This window comes from Pteronotus mesoamericanus, unplaced genomic scaffold (genome assembly GCF_021234165.1).
Source record: "Pteronotus mesoamericanus isolate MK-2021 breed Mesoamerican mustached bat unplaced genomic scaffold, CSHL_Meso_final contig_657, whole genome shotgun sequence".
In the NCBI taxonomy this organism is placed as follows: domain Eukaryota; kingdom Metazoa; phylum Chordata; class Mammalia; order Chiroptera; family Mormoopidae; genus Pteronotus; species Pteronotus mesoamericanus.
Window position 1 is genome coordinate 5,445,821 of NW_026555229.1, and position 17,773 is coordinate 5,463,593.

Genomic DNA, 17,773 nt, shown 5'->3' on the forward strand with positions numbered 1-17,773 from the left:
ATGTGGGAAAGTGTCTCAAGGAAATATACCTATGGATTAAATTACTGTGTCATAAGGCTTGGGCAACTTGGACTTTACTAGATATTGCCTAATAGCCCACAAAATGATGGTACCAACATATACTCTTCACCAGCAATATAAAGATCTGGGCTTCCGAAACTCAACTCCAGTGACTGAATAAACTGAATAGAGGCTGCTGTAAGGGAAAGACTGAAGGTAGAGAGCAGTTAGGAGGCTCTTGTAATATGAGACTTTATGAGGCCTTGAACTAAAATGAGGGTTGTACTAAAGGAGAAGAATTTACTTGAGAAATATTTAGGAGTTAAAGCTGAAAGAACCTACCAACTGGGTGAAGAAAAGAGAAGGCTCAAAAGCAACTCTGAGATTTCTACTTTTACTTTATGCAACTGAACAGATGATGACATAGGAGGAGATGGTTTTTAAATTGTGGGGTGAGGGCAATAGGCATATTCTTTGGAATGTTAGTTTGAGGTACCTGTGGGACCTCTAGGTAGGGGATGAAGTTCAAGAGGCAAGCCATGCTGGTAGTAAAAAGCTGTGATGCTTGTTAACCTAGGGAGTGACAAAGAATCAGACATGCAGGCTCAAAACAGTTGAGAAAAAAAAATAAAGAGAATAGCACTTCCTTTTGGTTAACACTAGTGTCTCTATTTCAGGAAAAAAAGTCAGTTATATGCCCCATAATACAAGGGAGGTACCCTCCTCCCTTAAACTAACTCTCTATATGACTTTCCACCTGTCAAGACTGAAACCTTCAGCCTAAGATGGGACGAACAGTGATGAAAGAAGACCGCTTCATAACACTAGACCTCAAAGAGCTACCAAGCTGTGCTTTAAATGTTATTATCAAAGGGGAGATGACCTGACATCCCGTTTGACAAAGGAAATAAGACCTCGCTCCTTTGAGTGTTGTCTACTCAGGTACACTTAAGCAATTCTGTAATTTGCTGTGCTTTGAACTCCTTGTTAATCCAGATGTATGGAAAGGTGCCTTTTAAGCAAGAAGGAAGTATTTACTGAAAAGTTATGATGAATACTTCTTCATTCTCTGCCTAATTTGAACAAAGTGTGAATAGAAGCTCAGGAAGTAGGGTAACAGTTGTGATCCAGCAGTCTCATCCTAATGGAATACAGGAACAGTTGGGACTCTACTGTACCACCCAAGTCAAGCCTGTTTTCCAGCAGTAACTGACCTTGGAAAACCCAGGCGTAAAAACCCAGAGTTATATTCTAATAAAACAATGTGTTGGTCTCTCCATTTTTAGAAAGAAAGTAGAGATATTAGAAACCAGGCTAAATTGCCATACTTCAAACCCCAAGGCAAGTTAAGGAGTCAGCTGTCTTTGTTCCCTGTCCTACAGTGTAGGATGGTAATGTTAGTCAATCCATCATGTTTAATCTTCCAGACCTATAGACACTGTTCTAATAGACACTTAGCCACATGTGACTGCTGAGCACTTGACATGTGGTTAGTGCAACTAAGGAACTAAATTTTTATTTTAATCAGTTTAAACCAAAAAACTAAAGGAGTATAAAATATGATTCCACTAAATACAACTGTGTTTTGGAAGCTACCATTTCACTTCAAGCACTGTTTTGTATCAAATATTACTGCTGTATTACAGTGCACGTCATGAATGTGTGTTATTTCCAGTGCTACACATCACCAGTCTATTTGATTTCAATGAATTGATTCAGTTCAAATAACTTTCTATATACAGATGTAATGTATTTAATACTTCATGCAGACAGTATGAGTTACAGCAGGGTTTCTTAACCTCAGCACTATTGACCTTTTGGGCTAGATAATTTGTTGTGAGAGGCTGTCCTGGGCACTGCAGAATGTGTAGCAGCACTCCTTGGGTTTACCTACTAGATGCCAGTAGCACTCCTCAACTCATCCCCAAGTTCTGATCATGGAAACATGCCAAATATACCCTGGCGGGAGAAACTGCTGAGTTACAGTAATACCTACATAAATTCAAATTGGTATTTAGAGTAAAATAATTATTTTTAAATTATGTTTCTAGTTTTAAAAAGTAAATGTGAACAGATTTTTAAGTTTAAAATAAAGGCATACTACTGATGAAGAATTGAGTAGAGATGCAAATGATAATACTACGTTGAAGCAGTAAAGAAAAAATGAGACTGAAAGAAGGTATGCTGCTAGTTTCATGATAAATGGCAGCTGCAGTTTGCTTTAGCAAGGCAAAATGAAAAAGCTGTTTGTTGTGTAAAAAACTTTTCAGGATAATAAAGTATACACTATTAAGAAATGTAAGAAAATATAAACTAAGTAAGTTTCTTCCTAACATTAAAACATTAAAAACAAATTGACAAAATAGGCTATCGAAAATCAGAATTATACATCCAACAGAAAAAATGTTACTCATTTTTAACAGGATCTGAGCTTGTTTCTTTGGCTATCACACCATATTTTACATTGAAATACAGTAAAATAAATTGTTATTTCAATTATGGACATTTTGTCAGAAAATTATAAGGAAAAAACTAAAAAACCACTTTATAAAAAGTGAAAGATCTTCAATTAAACCATCAAACAATTGCTTGTAAAATATAAGACATTTCTAATGATATAAAAGATCAATTGATTCAAAATGTTTTAAATGATAAGTACTTTGCTTTAGATTTAGAAGATACTGCTGAGTTAATACTTTGGGTACATTTTGTCTCTAACAACTCCCAAATATACAAAGAAATTTGTCAACTTATAGTCTAAAAGCCTGAATTTGTGGCATGAATATTATAAAATCTTCTACGTCTGTCAATGAAGAATTTGACTAGATATTTTGTAAAATTCCATCACATGGATGGTGCTCCAACTATGATAAATCACCTCCAGGTTTAATGGATTTAAAACATTTAAAACAAGACTGAAGTTTCCCTTCTGCTTCATTCTCCTGCATGGTACATATTACAAATATTTGTGCAATATTCTGAAGCAGTCTCTCTAAGTGTCATAGATACAGTTGCTAAAGTAATTTAGTCTATACCTGCAAAAGCTGTGAACATTGCCCCGACTTATGTGGCACATGCCTGGGTTGCGACCAGGCTCCTGGTTGCAGGCGTGGAAGGGGCAACCCATTGGTGTCTCTTGCACATGGATGTTTTGCTCCCTCTCTCTCTCTTCTCCTCTCTCTAAAAATATATAAAATCTACTCATCAACATGGACAACAGTGTGGTAACTGCAGGGGGGAGGGAGTATAAGGGGGTTAAATGCTAATGGAAAAAATTTATTTATTTTTTTTCTTTTCTTTTATTTTTTATTTTTTTTTCTCTATGTGGGATGGTTGGTCTTGAGCCTGCAGGGAGCAAGCTGGCCCCAGACTTCTCCAAGTCCACATTTCTTTGCCTCCAATTCTTACGTGTCCAAAGACAGGGAATCAAAGACACGCCTTTGTAGGAGGATGCTAATGGAAAAAATTTAAAGAAAGAAAAAGAAAATCTTAAAAAATAAAAAAAATAACTTTTTACTAATGAGTTAAATTTGAAGCTCTAAGAAAAGGATTATTTTGTGGCCTATCTGACCAGGTATTTACGTTAAAATTAAAATTTTTTATAATAATAATAATTAACATTTTTCTAATGTGAATCAATACATACATTTTAATAAATTTGAAAATTTTATTCAAGATAAATTTGAAAAATGCTTTGTTGATGTTGATAAACTTAGATTTGCCCTAACAATTTATGCCATACCCCTTTCAATTTGGTGTTAACACAAGAGTTATTAAATGTCCTTAAACTGGACAGATGTTGCTTTGAAGTAAAAGGAATTCTAAAAAAGAACCACTTTTATCAATGTGGATCCTAATGTTAAAGGGATATTATTTTTAGGTACCCAATTCAGTTACTGGAAAACTTTTAAGTATGTTTGGAACAACTTGGGTATATAATTATTTTTTTCAACTGCAAATTTTCTGAGATCAAATGAAAATAAATCCCTAATATTCTGATAATTTTTTAAAAAAATAGATGTTGAATTCTGCATCTCCCAAATGACTGGTAAACAAAACCCCAAAACAAAGCATACTTCCCCATGTACACATTATCTCTGGAAAAATTTACAAAAAAGTAGCATGGGGAAGGGGATTTTTTAAAAGATTTTCTTTATTTTATTTTTAGAGAGAGAGGAAGGGAGAGAAACATTGATGTGCTAGAGAGATATCAATCAGTTGCCTCTCTTACACCCCAAACTGGGGACCTGGCCTGCAACCCAAGCATGTGCCCTGACTGGGAATTGAACCCATGATCCTTTGGTTCTCAGGCTGGCACCCAATCCACTGAGCCACACCAACCAGGGCAGAAAGGGAATTCTTGCTCTAGCAGAAAGTTCTTGCTTAAAAGATCATACAAAACGAAGAACATCAGCCTTAACTAAAGTCAAGGCCCTAAGACTGTACTGGGCAAATGTCCTCAACAAACATGTTTGTTTTAGTGTTTAAAGTAGACTCCTCCTTCCTAAAGTGACTTCTGTGACAATACAGGAGAGAGGGAACATTTCAGAAACTCTCCAGCAGCAAATTATGAGTGGTCATCTCCTGGAGCTTTTCAAAGGAACTATAATAGGAACATGTCTATCCTGGTCACATTCTACCTCAGGTACAACAAGATGCACCATGGCCTTCAGATGTCCTTCCGGTCTTAACTGCATTGGCACTCTACCCTATGAAGTCTTGCTGTGTTGTACTCTCAATGTAGGTCGGGAGCTAAGGGCACAGGGTTGGTACACGAGAAATACATAAGTAATTACTGGCTAATTAAGAGTTAGCTAAGATGGACCTGCATTTCCCAGCTGGATTAAATGCTATGTGTCTACTATGTATAGTCAGTAAATTTCACTTAAAATCCCTTCTAGGTGGAAGGGGCATAAAAATACAGGATTAAGATATGACACACTGCTGACATAAGCCCTTAACACATAATGTTTCATTATCACCTATTTATCCAGTCAAAATTTTTAAATGTCATCTTGTAATTACTCTCCCTACTGAACGTGTCATTTTTTTTAACAAGGTTAATTATAGCTTTTTAATTACTACTTGTTAGACCCTGCAAGTATTAGTGATCATGTTAAGTCAGAAAAAGAAAATCGTAAAGATCCAAGATGGCGGAGGGGTAAGTGGAAGCTACACTGACCTCTTCCCAGGACCAAACTGGAATTACAGCTAAATTGTAGAGAAATCATCCTGAATAACCAACTGAACACTAGCTGGAGAGAAGCCTTATAACCAAGGATAGACAGAAGAAACCACTTCACCACAGCATGCTGGTAGGGAGTGTGGTAGACGTACAAGAGAACTGGCTGAGCTCCCATGGGCAGCAGCTGAAGTTACAGAGGACTATTTCAGTGGCTGGGGGGTTCCCCTGGGAAGTAAGGGGTCTGAACCCCTAGTTGGGTTCCCCTGCCTACAGTACCAGAGCCAGAAAGGAACCCAGATAACATTAAGCTTTGAAAAGCAGGTTTTATGTCTGCCAGGGAGAGAAGGCTGGAGACACAGAGAGCCTCTTTAAAGGGCCAATGCACAAAATTTGGTCAGTATCCACTTACCCTATGGTCCAGCAGAGGGAGGGCAGTGGACTAGAGACTATTGAGGATAGTCTGAGGTTGGTGGCTCTAGGAACAGAACTGAAGAAACAGCTGCCTGGATCCCTGTGCTGAGTCATTCCCCATACTGCAGAAGCCATCTTTTTCAGGCAGAGCAGTCCCCTCCAGGTGGCATCAGCCTGAGGGGAAGCAATAGCCCTACCCACAGGAATCACTCTGCCCCACCCTGTGGTGCTTAAGTCTGGCTAATTATAGCGAGAAGCTACATCATTGATTAGTTTAACAACTAAGGGGGAAAATGCAAAGAAGTAGCCAAAATGGGAAAACAAAGAAAAAGACCCCAAGAGAATTCTCCAGAAGAAGAACTAGATGAAATGGAGGCAAACAATTTATCAGATAATGAGTTTAGAGTAATGATTATAAAGATACTCAAAAGCATGAAAAAAGACAGAGAAACCATAAAAGGGGGCCAGTCAGAAATAAAGAATGCAATATCTGAAATAATACACTGGAAAGAATAAACAGCAGATTAGATGAAGCAGAGGTTTGAATCAGTGATTTGGAAGACAAGGCAGAAAAAACAACCAGGCAGAGCAGCAAAAATAATAAAGAATTTTTAAAAATGAAGAGAATATAAGAAACGTTTTGGACAACATGAAGCATAGCAAAATCCACACCATGGGACTACCAGAAGGAGAAGAGAGCAAGCAAGGGATTGAAAACCCATTTGAAGGAATAATGACTGAAAACTTCCCTAATCTGATGATGAAAAAGACACACAAGTTCAGGAAGCTCAGGGAATCCTAAACAAGTTGGACCCAAAGAGGCCTGCACTGAGACACATCATAATTAGAATGACAAGGCTCAAAGACAAGGAGAGAATGCTAAAAGCCACAAGAGAAAAAGCAGGTAATTACATAAAAGGGAGCGCAAATTAGATTGTCATCAGATTACTTAATAGAAAGATTTCAGGCCAGGAGGGAGTAGCATGAAATATTCAAGGTGATGAAAAGCAAGGATCTACAGCCAAGGCTACTTTACCCAGCAAGGCTATCATTCAAAATCAAAGGAGAAATAAGGGGTTTCCCAGACAAGGAAAGAGCCAAAGGAGTTTGTTAACATCAAACCAGTACTGCAAAAAATGTTAAAAGGCTTGCTTGAAGAAGAAAAAGAGAAAGAAAAGAAGCAGAGGAAAATAGTTTAATAATAAAATGGCACTAAATACATATCTATCAATAATCACCTTAAATGTAAATGGCCTAAATGCTACAACCAAAAGACAAAGGGTAGCTGAATGGATAAGAAAACAAGACCCATATACACATGCTGCCTCCAAGAGACCCACCTCAGGTTGAAAGATACACATAGACTAAAAGTAAAGGGATAGAGAAAGACATTTCACATGAAGGGGAATAAAAGCTGAGATAGCAGTACTTACATCTGATAGAATAGGATTTAAAACCAAGGCTATATTAAGAGACAAAGAAAGACACTACATAATGATAAAGGGAATGATCCAACAAGAAGATATAACCCTAGTAAAAGTTTACACACACAACATAGGAGCACTGAGTATGTGAAGGAAATCTTGATGGACACAAAGGGAGAGATCAATAGAAATACAGTCATAGTTGGATTTTAACACACCCCTGATTCAATGGATAGATCATCCAGACAGAAAATCAACAAGGAGACAACAGCCTTAAACAACACACTAGATCAAATGGATTTAATTGATATCTTCAGAGCATTTCACTCCAAAGCAGGAGAATATACATATTTTTCAAGTGCACATGAAACATTTTCTAAGATAGACCACATATTAGGACACAAAACAAGTCTCAATAAATTTCAGAAGACTGAAACCATATCGGGCATGTTCGTTGACCACAATGCTATGAAACTAGAAATAAATCACAAGAACAACACTGAAATGCATGCAAAGACAGGGAAACTAAATCACATGTTATTAAACAATGAAATGGGTCAACAATGAGATCAATGAAGAAATAAAAAGATACCTTCAAACAAATGAAACTGAGTATACAACAATCCACAATCTCTAGGACACTGGAAAAGCAATCCTAAGAGGGAAATTCACAGCGATACAGGCCTATCTCAAAAAAGAAAAAAAAAGCTCAAATAAGCAGTCTAACTTCATACTTACTACTAACTTCATACTTGAAAAAGAACAAAGCCCAAGGTGAGCAGAAGGAGGGAAATAATAAAGATCAGAGCAGAAAGAAACAAAATGGAGTCTACAAAAATGATACAAAAGATAAATGAATCCAAAGCTGGTTCTTTGAAAAGATAAACAAGATTGACAAGACTTTAACCAAAATTCATCAAGGAAAAAAAAGAGAAAGAACCCAAATAAATAAAATCAGAAATGAAAGAGGAGAAATAACAACTTGACACCAAAGGAATACAAAGCATTGTAAGAAAATATTATGAACTATATGCCAAAACTGGACAACCTGGATGAAATAGATAAATTCCTAGAAACATATGCTCTTCCAAAACTAAATCAGGAAGAATGAGAGAATCTGAATAGACAGATTGCCTGTAGTGAAACTGAAGCAGTAATCAAAAAACTACCAAAAAAACAAAAGCTTTGGACTGTATGGCACCACAGGTGAATTTTACCAAACATTCCGAGAAGTAACACCTCTCCTTCTCAAACTGTTTCATACAATTCAAGACGACAGAAGACTCACAAACTCATTTTATGAGATGAGCATTATCCTAATTCCAAAACCAGATACACTACAAAGAAAAAAATTTATAGGCCAATATCTCTGATGAACATAGACACTAAAATTTTTAACAAAATATAAGCAAACCAAATATAGCAAAGCATCAAAGATCATACACCACAATCAAGTGGGATTTAGTCCAGCAATGCAAGGTTGGAACAACATTTGCAAGTGAATAAATGTGATACACCAGATGTATCGCACTTATTGTTTGCTTCCTGAAAACATACAAAATGAATGATAAAAACCACATGATCATATGAATAGATGCAGAAAAAGCATTTGATAAAATTCAACATCCATTTACAATAAAAACTCAATAAAGTGGGACTAGAGGGAACATACCTAAACATAATAAAGGATATACATGACAAACTCACTATTAGCATCATACTCAATAGGCAAAAACTACAAGCGTTCCCCCTAAGATCGGGAACAAGACAGGGATGTCTGCTTTCACTTCTCTTATTCAACACAGTACTGGAAGTCCTAGCCTCAGCAATCAGACAAGCAGAAGAAATAAAAGGCATTCAAATTGGAAAGGAAGAAGTAAAACTGTCATTATTTGCAGATGACATGATACTGTACATAGAGAACCCCAAAGATTCCACCAAGAAACTATTAGAGCTGATAAATAAATTCAACAAAGTAGCAGGACACAAAATGAATATCCAGAAATCAGTTGCATTTTTATATGCCAATAACGAACTAGCAGAAAGGGAAATAAAGAAAACAATCCAATTCACAATTGCTACAAAAAGAATAAAATACCTAGGAATAAGTTTAACCAACAATGTAAAAGACCTGTATTTGGAAAATTTTAAGACACTGAAGAAAGAAATCAAGGAAGACACAAATAAGTGGAAGCACATACCTTGTTCATGGGTAGGAAGAATTAACATCATTAAAATGTCCATACTACCCAAAGCAATCTATAGATTTAATGCAATTCCTATCAAGAGTCCAGTGACTTATTTCACAGAACTAGAACAAATATTTCAAAAATTTATATGGATTCACAGAAGGTCCCACATAGCAACAGTGATCCTGAGAAAGATAAACAAAGTTGGAGAAATCACGCTACCTAATATCAAACTATACTAAAAGGTCACAGTAATCAAAACAGTATGATGCTGATATAAAAACAGAGACTTAGATCAATGGAACAGAATAGAGAGCCCAGAAATAAACCCACACCTTTATAGTCAATTGCTATTCAACAGAGGAAGCAAACACATACAGTGGGCTACAGATAGTTTATTCAATAAATGGTTTTGGGAAAATTAGACAGATATATGCAGAAAAAAGAAATTAGGCCACCTTCTTTCACCACACACAAGAATAAATTCAAAATGGATCAAAGACTTAAATGTTAGATCTGAAACCATAAAAATTGTAGAAGAAATCATAGCAAAATCTTGGACATTGCTTGTAGCAATATTTTATCAGATATCGCTCCCCAGGCAAGGGAAACAAAATAATAAATAAACAAATGAGACTACATCAAACTAAAAAGTTTTTGCACAGCAAAGGAAACCGTGAGCAAAATAAAAAAACAACCCACAGAATGGGAGAACATATTCACTGATATTCCTGATAGAGGGTTAATATCCAAAATTTATAAAGAACTTACAAAACTCAACACCAAAAAACCCCTAAAACAACCCAATTAAAAAATGTGCACAGGACCTGAATAGACACTTCTGGAAAGACATCATACAGATGGGCATATGAGAAAATGCCCAACGTCACTAGTCACCAGAGAAATGCAAATAAAACCACAATAGATATCATCTCACACCGGTCAAAATAGCTATCATCAATAAATCAGCAAACAACAAGTCCTGAAGAGGATGTAAAGAAAGGGGAACCCTTCTGCACTGTTGGTGGAAATGCAGACTGTGCAGCCAATCTGGAAAGAAGTATGGAGAGACCTCAAAAAATTAAAAATGGATCTGCCTCTTGACCCAGTAATCCCAATTCTGGGACTATATCCAAAGGAACCTAAAACACTAATTCAAAAGAACATAAGTAACGCTACGTTCACTGCAGCATTATTTACAATCACCAGGATATGGAAGCAGTCCAAGTGTCCATCAGTACATGAGTGGATAAAACAACTACGGGACATTTACACAATGGAATACTACTTAGCCATAAAATAGAAGAAAATTTTACTCTTCGTGACAGTATAGACAGACCTGGAGAACATTATGCTAAGTGAAATAAGCCAGTCAGAGAAAGATAAATACCATATGATTTCACTCATACGTGGAATCTAATGAACAAACTGAACTAACAATGAAAATGGGGACAGGCACATAGATGGAGAGCAGGAAGACAGCTAGTGGAGTGGGGGAGGTGAAGGGGTGGTGAGATTGAGCAAAAAGGGAAAAGGACTCATGGACATGGATAACAATGTGATGATTGCTGGGGAGAGGGGTGTTTAAGGGGACTAAATGGTAATGGAAAAACGAATACAATAGAGATTAAATTTTAAAAAAGAGAGAGAGAACTATAAGCCAGTTGATGCAGATGGCTATTTGAGAAAGTCCCATTTCTGATTAATTTAACTCAACCCTGAACAAAATGATGAGTGTCACTCTAACAGCAGACTTCATCTAGTATGTTTGCATTATTTATCACACTAGAAGGAGAAGGGAGAGATTTTTGTAAATAGGCATACAAATCAATATGAGGTTTTAACAGATGGAAACTTGGTTGGGAGCCACAGCAGCCCCTTCAGGTCCCGTGCTGAAAATCATTCAGCTGAAAACACTGAATGGACCCAGAGATATTTGCTTGGCAAGTCACTTGGAGAATCAGCATCTTGCTAAATGTAATCTGCCCAGTCTTGGTCAGAATAATAGTCACGCATCTGCTCAGGGTAGTCAGGAGTTAGCACACTAAGCCACACCAACAGAGCTATACTGTATATTATTGCTGCAAGGAGTGCAATCCACCAGCACATAATTTGCCCCACTGAGATATTTTTAGAGATATTGAATAGATATTGAATGGTTTGGCATTCAGGGAGATGCTTCTAGTTGAACAAAAGAAGCAAGCACTATACACACAATTTAAATCATTGGAGACAAGGGGGAGAGGGGCAAAGAGGCTCAACAGCTATCAGCATTGGTTTAGCACTTGTGGTTCACCTATCCCTGAGTCCCTGACATTGTGCAAACCTGCCTTAGATACCCATAGTGACCAAACTTTTTGTTCCAGTCCAAATGCAGAAAGGTATAGAAGATGTCTCTGAAGTTAGCTCTGGAACACAATTATCCCTAACACTCTTTTGTGTCTTATTACAATTCAACATTGGGAGGGCCCAGACAGAAGAAACAAACACATCTTTAAAACAAAAACAATCCACAGAACCTCAAAAAATTGGATTCAAGCCTAAAATTGGGGAACTGATCCTCTTGTCTATGTTCAATGGCTATCAACAAGGCCTAAGAGCTACTTACCTGTGATTTCCTTCTTAAAATGACCCTCTCACCTATATACAGGTTTATATAACACTGACACCGAAGGAAAACCACCAGCACCCACCCTCCCATTTCTGCTTCCACTCGAAAACAAAAAACAAAAAACAAAACCCTTGGAATTTGCAAGCAATATGAGAAAAGCTAAATCCTCCAACTCTAGCTCCTGTTACTCAAAATGTGGTCACATATAAAGCAGAGCAGTGATGGTCAAAAGTTGAATTTCCTGTCCTTCCCTATGAAGACCTATTTTCTCCTCCTACTTTTTAAATTAAGGTAAAATTCACATACAGGAAAATTTACCATTTTTGGTGTATAGTCTACAAGTTTTGAAAAATGCATACAGTCATATAATCAACACCACAATCAGGATACAGAATAGTTCTGTTATTCATAAAGTTCCCCTGTGCCCCTCCTTTCAACTCTAGCCCCTGGCTGATCTGAATTCTGTCACTACAATTTTGCCACTTCCAGAATGTCATATACATAGAATCATACACTACGTAGCCTGCCTGGTCTCTTTCATACTGCATAAGGCAATTGAATTCATCCATGTTGTTGCATATATCAGTAGTTTGCTCCATTTTATTGCTAAGTAGTATTTCATTATATTGGGTGTACCAGGGTTTGCTTATTCATTTCTCCATTGAGGGTCATCTGGTTGTTTCCAGTTTTGACAGAATGTACAGATAAAGCTGCTGTAAACATTTGTTCAACCCAAGTTTTCATTTCACTTGGGTAAGTACCTAGGAATAGACTGTTGGAAGATCTACATTTTAGAGTATGTGCCTGGTTCTACCTGTGCTATTCCTATACAATAGTTATATACTTTCCCAATGGAATAGCTGTGATACTATTTCTGTGATGCTTCTCTCCCTGGTCCATCTATATCATTTCTGTGCCCTCCTGGGTATAAGGAACATCTTCAAATCATTATCACTTATGAACTTCATTAACACTCTGTTTACTTTCAGCCCTAAATCATTAATAAAAATGTTAAATATGCCCAATTTCCTCAGTACCCTGCAGCATCCTAGAAAACACTCATTCCCAACCCACACACACACACTATCATTTAGTTTATACTTGATTTACAGCACACATTGTATCAGTAGTTTCTCCTCTATATTCTTAACCAATTTTCAATCAAGCCAAGAATTTTCAGTATATCACCTTTAATAACCACAGGAAAACCAAACAGAGCTTTCCTCAATTCATTTGCAATTAGTATACTTGCTGCATACACAGATACAGACAAGGACCAACAGAGAATAAACTCAGAAAATTTGAGGTGTTACTCTCTAACATAAGCCTAAAAGCAACATAGGGCTTTGTCCTCCTAGAACAGTGTCCCATTCTAAAAACAGCCTTTGAAATAAATGCTGTATTAATTAAACTAGAGAAGAGAAAAAAAATTCCAGCATAATTAACATACAAAGCAACACTATGGCCTAATTAATCACCATGAAGAGCAATCGAATAAAATACTATGCATTTTTATGGAGCAATTTAATCTGGCAAGTAATTAATCACAGAAACACTAAGCAAAACAAATGGATTTCCCTTTAAGGAAGTCACATTTATCATCTGTAATGTATCCCAAACTCTAATTTGTTATCCCGACTAAAAATTGTCCAGGAGACAATGAATTGTCAGCCTTAGTAGAACACTGATTTCTGGCGAAAAAAGAACATTGAGCTTTTCAAATCAAATTACAATCCCTGAACAACCAAAGAGCTATAAGGAGTAAGGGGCAGAGGTACATGGCAATAAGCATGGAGGTCTTAACCTCAAGAGTTTTAAATCTGGGTCAATTTAGTCAAGTCCATAGATAATTACTAAATGACTCATGAAAAATAAACACAGCATTAGGAGTGACAACTATAGGTGATAGATATTATCAAAACCCCAAAGGGAGGACCCTCCATAACTACAACAGAGGTAAACAGCTTTTGATCTCCAGAAGAAGCAAGAGGGGACACATTGCAATATAGTGAAATTTAACTCAAGAAAATGTATCTCCTTTACTCCTTTTCTCTTTTCTTCATCTTTAAACAATGACCCACTATCCCTGAGCCCCATTAGCTTTACCACTGTGAAGAATGTCAATGGGCTGATTTTCTAAATATATTTTATTGATTATGCTATTACAGTTGTCCCAATTTTTCCTCCTTTGCCCGCTATACCCAGCATCCTACATTCCCTCTGGTGATACCCTCCCGCCCCTACTCAGTTCATGTTCCTGGGTCATGCATGTAAGTTCTTTGGCTTCTCCATTTCCTATACTGCTCTTAATATCCCCCTGCCTATTCTGTACCAACCAATTTGTACTTCTTAATCCTAGCACCCTTTCCCTCATTCTCCTCCTTTCCCCTCCCAACTAGATAACCCTCCGAATGATCTCCATATCTATGATTCTGTTTCTGTTCTGCTTGTTTGCTCAGTTTGTGTTTTAGATTCAATTTCTGACAGTTGTGAATTTACTGCCGTTTTAATGTTCATAGTTTTGATCTTCTTCTCTTTCTTAAATAAGTCCCTTGAATATTTTATCTAATAATGGCTTGGTGATGATGCACTCCTTTAGCTTTACCTTGTCTGGGAAGCACTTTATCTGCCTTTCCATTCTAAATGATATTTATGCTGGATAGAGTAATCTACGTTGTAAGTTCTTACTTTTTCATCACTTTGAATATTTCCTGCTAGTCCTTTCTAGCCTGCAAAGTTTCTTTTGAGAAATCAGCTGACACTCTGATGGAATTCCTTTGTAGGTACTATCTGCTTTTCTCTGGCTGCTTTTAAGATTCTCTCTTTATCTTTAACCTTTGGCATTTTAATTGTGGTGCGTCTTGCTGTGGCCCTCTGTATCCATGTTGTTTGGGACTCTCTGTGCTTTCTGGACTTGTATGCCTATTTCCCTCACCAAATTAGGGAAGTTTTGGAATTTCAATGTTTTTCAAATAAGTTTTCAATTTCTTGCTCTTTCTCTTCTCCTTCTGGCACTCCTATGATTAGAATGTTGGTACTTTTGAAGTTGTCCCAGAGGCTCCTTACCTTATCCTTGTTGGGGTTTTCTTGGGGATTCTTTTTTCTTCCTGCTGTTCTGATTGAATTTTTTTCTTCCTTCTGTTCCAAATCATTGATTTGACTCTTGTCTTCATCCATTCTGTTGTTTCCCTGTAAATTTTTCTTTATTTCGCTTAGTGTAAACTTTATTTCTGCCATTAAACTACCAATGAGTTCCTTGAGCATCCTAACAACCAGTGTTTTGAACTCTGCATCTGATAAACTGCCTATCTCCAATTTGTTTAGTTCTTTTTCTGGAGTTTTGTTCTATACCAAATACAAACTGGTAGTCACAAAATAGTCATAGGGATGTAAAATACAGCATAGGGAATTAGTCAATAATATTGTAATAACTATGTATGATTCCACGTGGGTACTGAAGATACTGCAGAGAATACTTTGTAAAGTATATGATTATCTAACTACTATGTTGCACACCTGAAACTAATACAAAATAATATTGAATGTAAACTGTAATTGAAAAATAAAATTAAAGAAAAAGAGAAGTGCCTAATTCCATGGAAAACAAGGGTTATGAGGGAAGTTTTGGGGATGATGAAAATATTCTATGTCTTAATCTGGGTGACAATTAAATAGTTACAATGTTGTTCAATTACATACCTAAGATATTGCACATTTTACCAAATATAATAGTTCAATTAAAAAGAAACAATCCTAGCTGGTGTGGCTCATCGGATTGAGCACTGGCCTGTGAACCAAAGGGTTGCTAGACTGATTCCCAGTGTAGGGCACATGCTTAGGTTGCAGGCCAGGTCCCCAGCAGGGGGCGCATGAGATGCAACCATACATTCATGTTTCTCTCCCCCACTCTCCCCCTTCCCTTCTCTACAATAAACAAACAAACAAACAAATAAATAAATATCTTTAAAAAAACAAATATAGGGTTTTAGTGCATTGGTAACATTCTATTTCTTCAGGTGAGTGGTTCACAGGTTCATTTAAGGATCAAGCTTTATTATGAATAAATATTAATATTTAGCACTCTTTAGAATTTATCAAATAGTTCATATTTTTTAAATAGGAAATTAGTTCAGATTAAATGGCCAAAAGGAACAGACTTTTTTAATTTTAATTTTTAAAAAGATTTTATTTCTTTATTTTAGAGGGGAAGAGAAGGAGCAAGAGGGAGAGAAACAACAATATGTAGTTGCCTCCCATGTACCCCCTTCTGGGGATCTGGCCCACAACCTAGGCATGTGCCCTGACTGGGAATCGAACCAGGTGACCCCTTGGTTCAGTACTCAATCCACTGAGCCACACCAGCCAGGGCTAATCCATCCTATCTAAATCCTATCTGGTAAATTATCCCATAAGAAAGGTAAGGTACAGACAAAATCATGTCCTGTCTCTTTTACCCAGAATGAATTCCAACTACAGATGGCTTTTCCTCCTGCCTTTTCAGAGTTGTCACCAAGATGAATGCAGAAGAGAGACCAATGAGAACCAACCGTCTCTGGAGCTTCCTTGAGATTGAGAATTTTCATCATATGAAAACAGTGTCAAATGAGAGACAGATTAATGTTCTTTGGTGTACAGGGTAGTGAAAATGCATCAGCACACCCTGTGTTTGACATCCCACTCAAATGTTATTGGTTTTAAAATAAATTATATAGAAACCCATCAGAACAAAAAAAATCTCATTAAACCTCTTACAACAGGAGCTCACTTTGCTAAAGCATGCACAATATCTGGGCTCCAGGGAGAAATGTAAAATCAAGGTAGAATTAATCAAAACCTACATAAAAAAGAACAGCAAAAGACGTTTTAAGAAGAAAATCTTTCCTCAGTGTTAGAAATTCCTGAAGTCTGATCACTGAGTGCATAATTTTGCTTATTATTATCTTCCACTATGTAACACTATATTTATAATTAGGCTGATACCACAGAAAAATGACAGTAAAATGCAGACACAATTCATTTAACAATTAATCTACTGGAGCTAAAAATTCTTACCATGTCATTAATTGCCTGCTTAAAACGCTGCCTCAGTTTTAGTTCTAGATTATCACACACCTTCTTTAAAAACCCAGGGGAAATGTGATGCACAAGGCAAGGCTTGTTTAGGGGAGAAATAGCAGGCAGCAGTGAGCTTCATGTTTTTCCCTCCCAATGGACCCCAACTTAGAAAAGCCTTCAGTATGCCCACCAAGCTTACTGCTGATTAAAAGAGAAAACAGTAAAGAGCATCTTCTGTCTCGGTAAAGCTCACCCATCCACCCATACCCCAAACTGCCTTTTTATTGTTCTTTAACTGTCAGTTCTCTCTAATTTATTAATATAAGAACTAATGCTTGCTGTGATCTTTTTTCTTTTCTTTCTTCTTCTTTTTAAAAATATTTCAATTGGTAAACCCCTCTGCAGGGGTTTTCGGAGAGTAGGAGGATAGAGAAAGATTTGAACCACTCTATGAAGGTTGTCGTCTCTGATTTCTCTATAAAAAGATTTTATTTTTCTAGTCCAGCCCTGGCTGATGATTCTCCACCCACAGTTTTTTCTTCGCAAATTTATTCTTTACAAAGAGCTTTGCAGTTGATTCTTTGGGAATTTTTTTCAGTTTTCAAGTCCATTTTATATAATAGCAGCAAGCCAAAACCCAGAAAGGGGACAGATTACCTCCAAATCATCCACCAAATAAGTAGCAGAGTCAGGATTAGATCAAAGCATCTAGACAAAAATTTAGAAGCATATTTATCAAAAATGCTGATGATACAAAGCTGCAAAGGAAAACCAATACATAAAATGACATAATCAAGTCTCAAAAAATATCCTAATAAACTAGAATGATGGGTTTCAATGAACAAGATACATTTAATAAGGATACAGAGTTTCATTTAGAGTAGTTTAAAGAAGAAAA

General features: G+C 36.7%; 1 protein-coding gene and 1 non-coding gene across 3 annotated transcripts in view; both read right to left on the bottom strand.

The window, feature by feature from the left end:
- The window catches only part of ARMH3 (armadillo like helical domain containing 3), a 174,351-nt gene that overhangs the window by 48,954 nt on the left and 107,624 nt on the right, over positions 1 to 17,773 (bottom strand). The gene's annotated exons all lie outside the window — the stretch shown is intronic.
- LOC129077389 (small nucleolar RNA SNORA38) lies at positions 3,321 to 3,451 on the bottom strand. Its single transcript, XR_008529847.1, has one exon. It is a non-coding gene; the product is annotated as a small nucleolar RNA SNORA38 (small nucleolar RNA).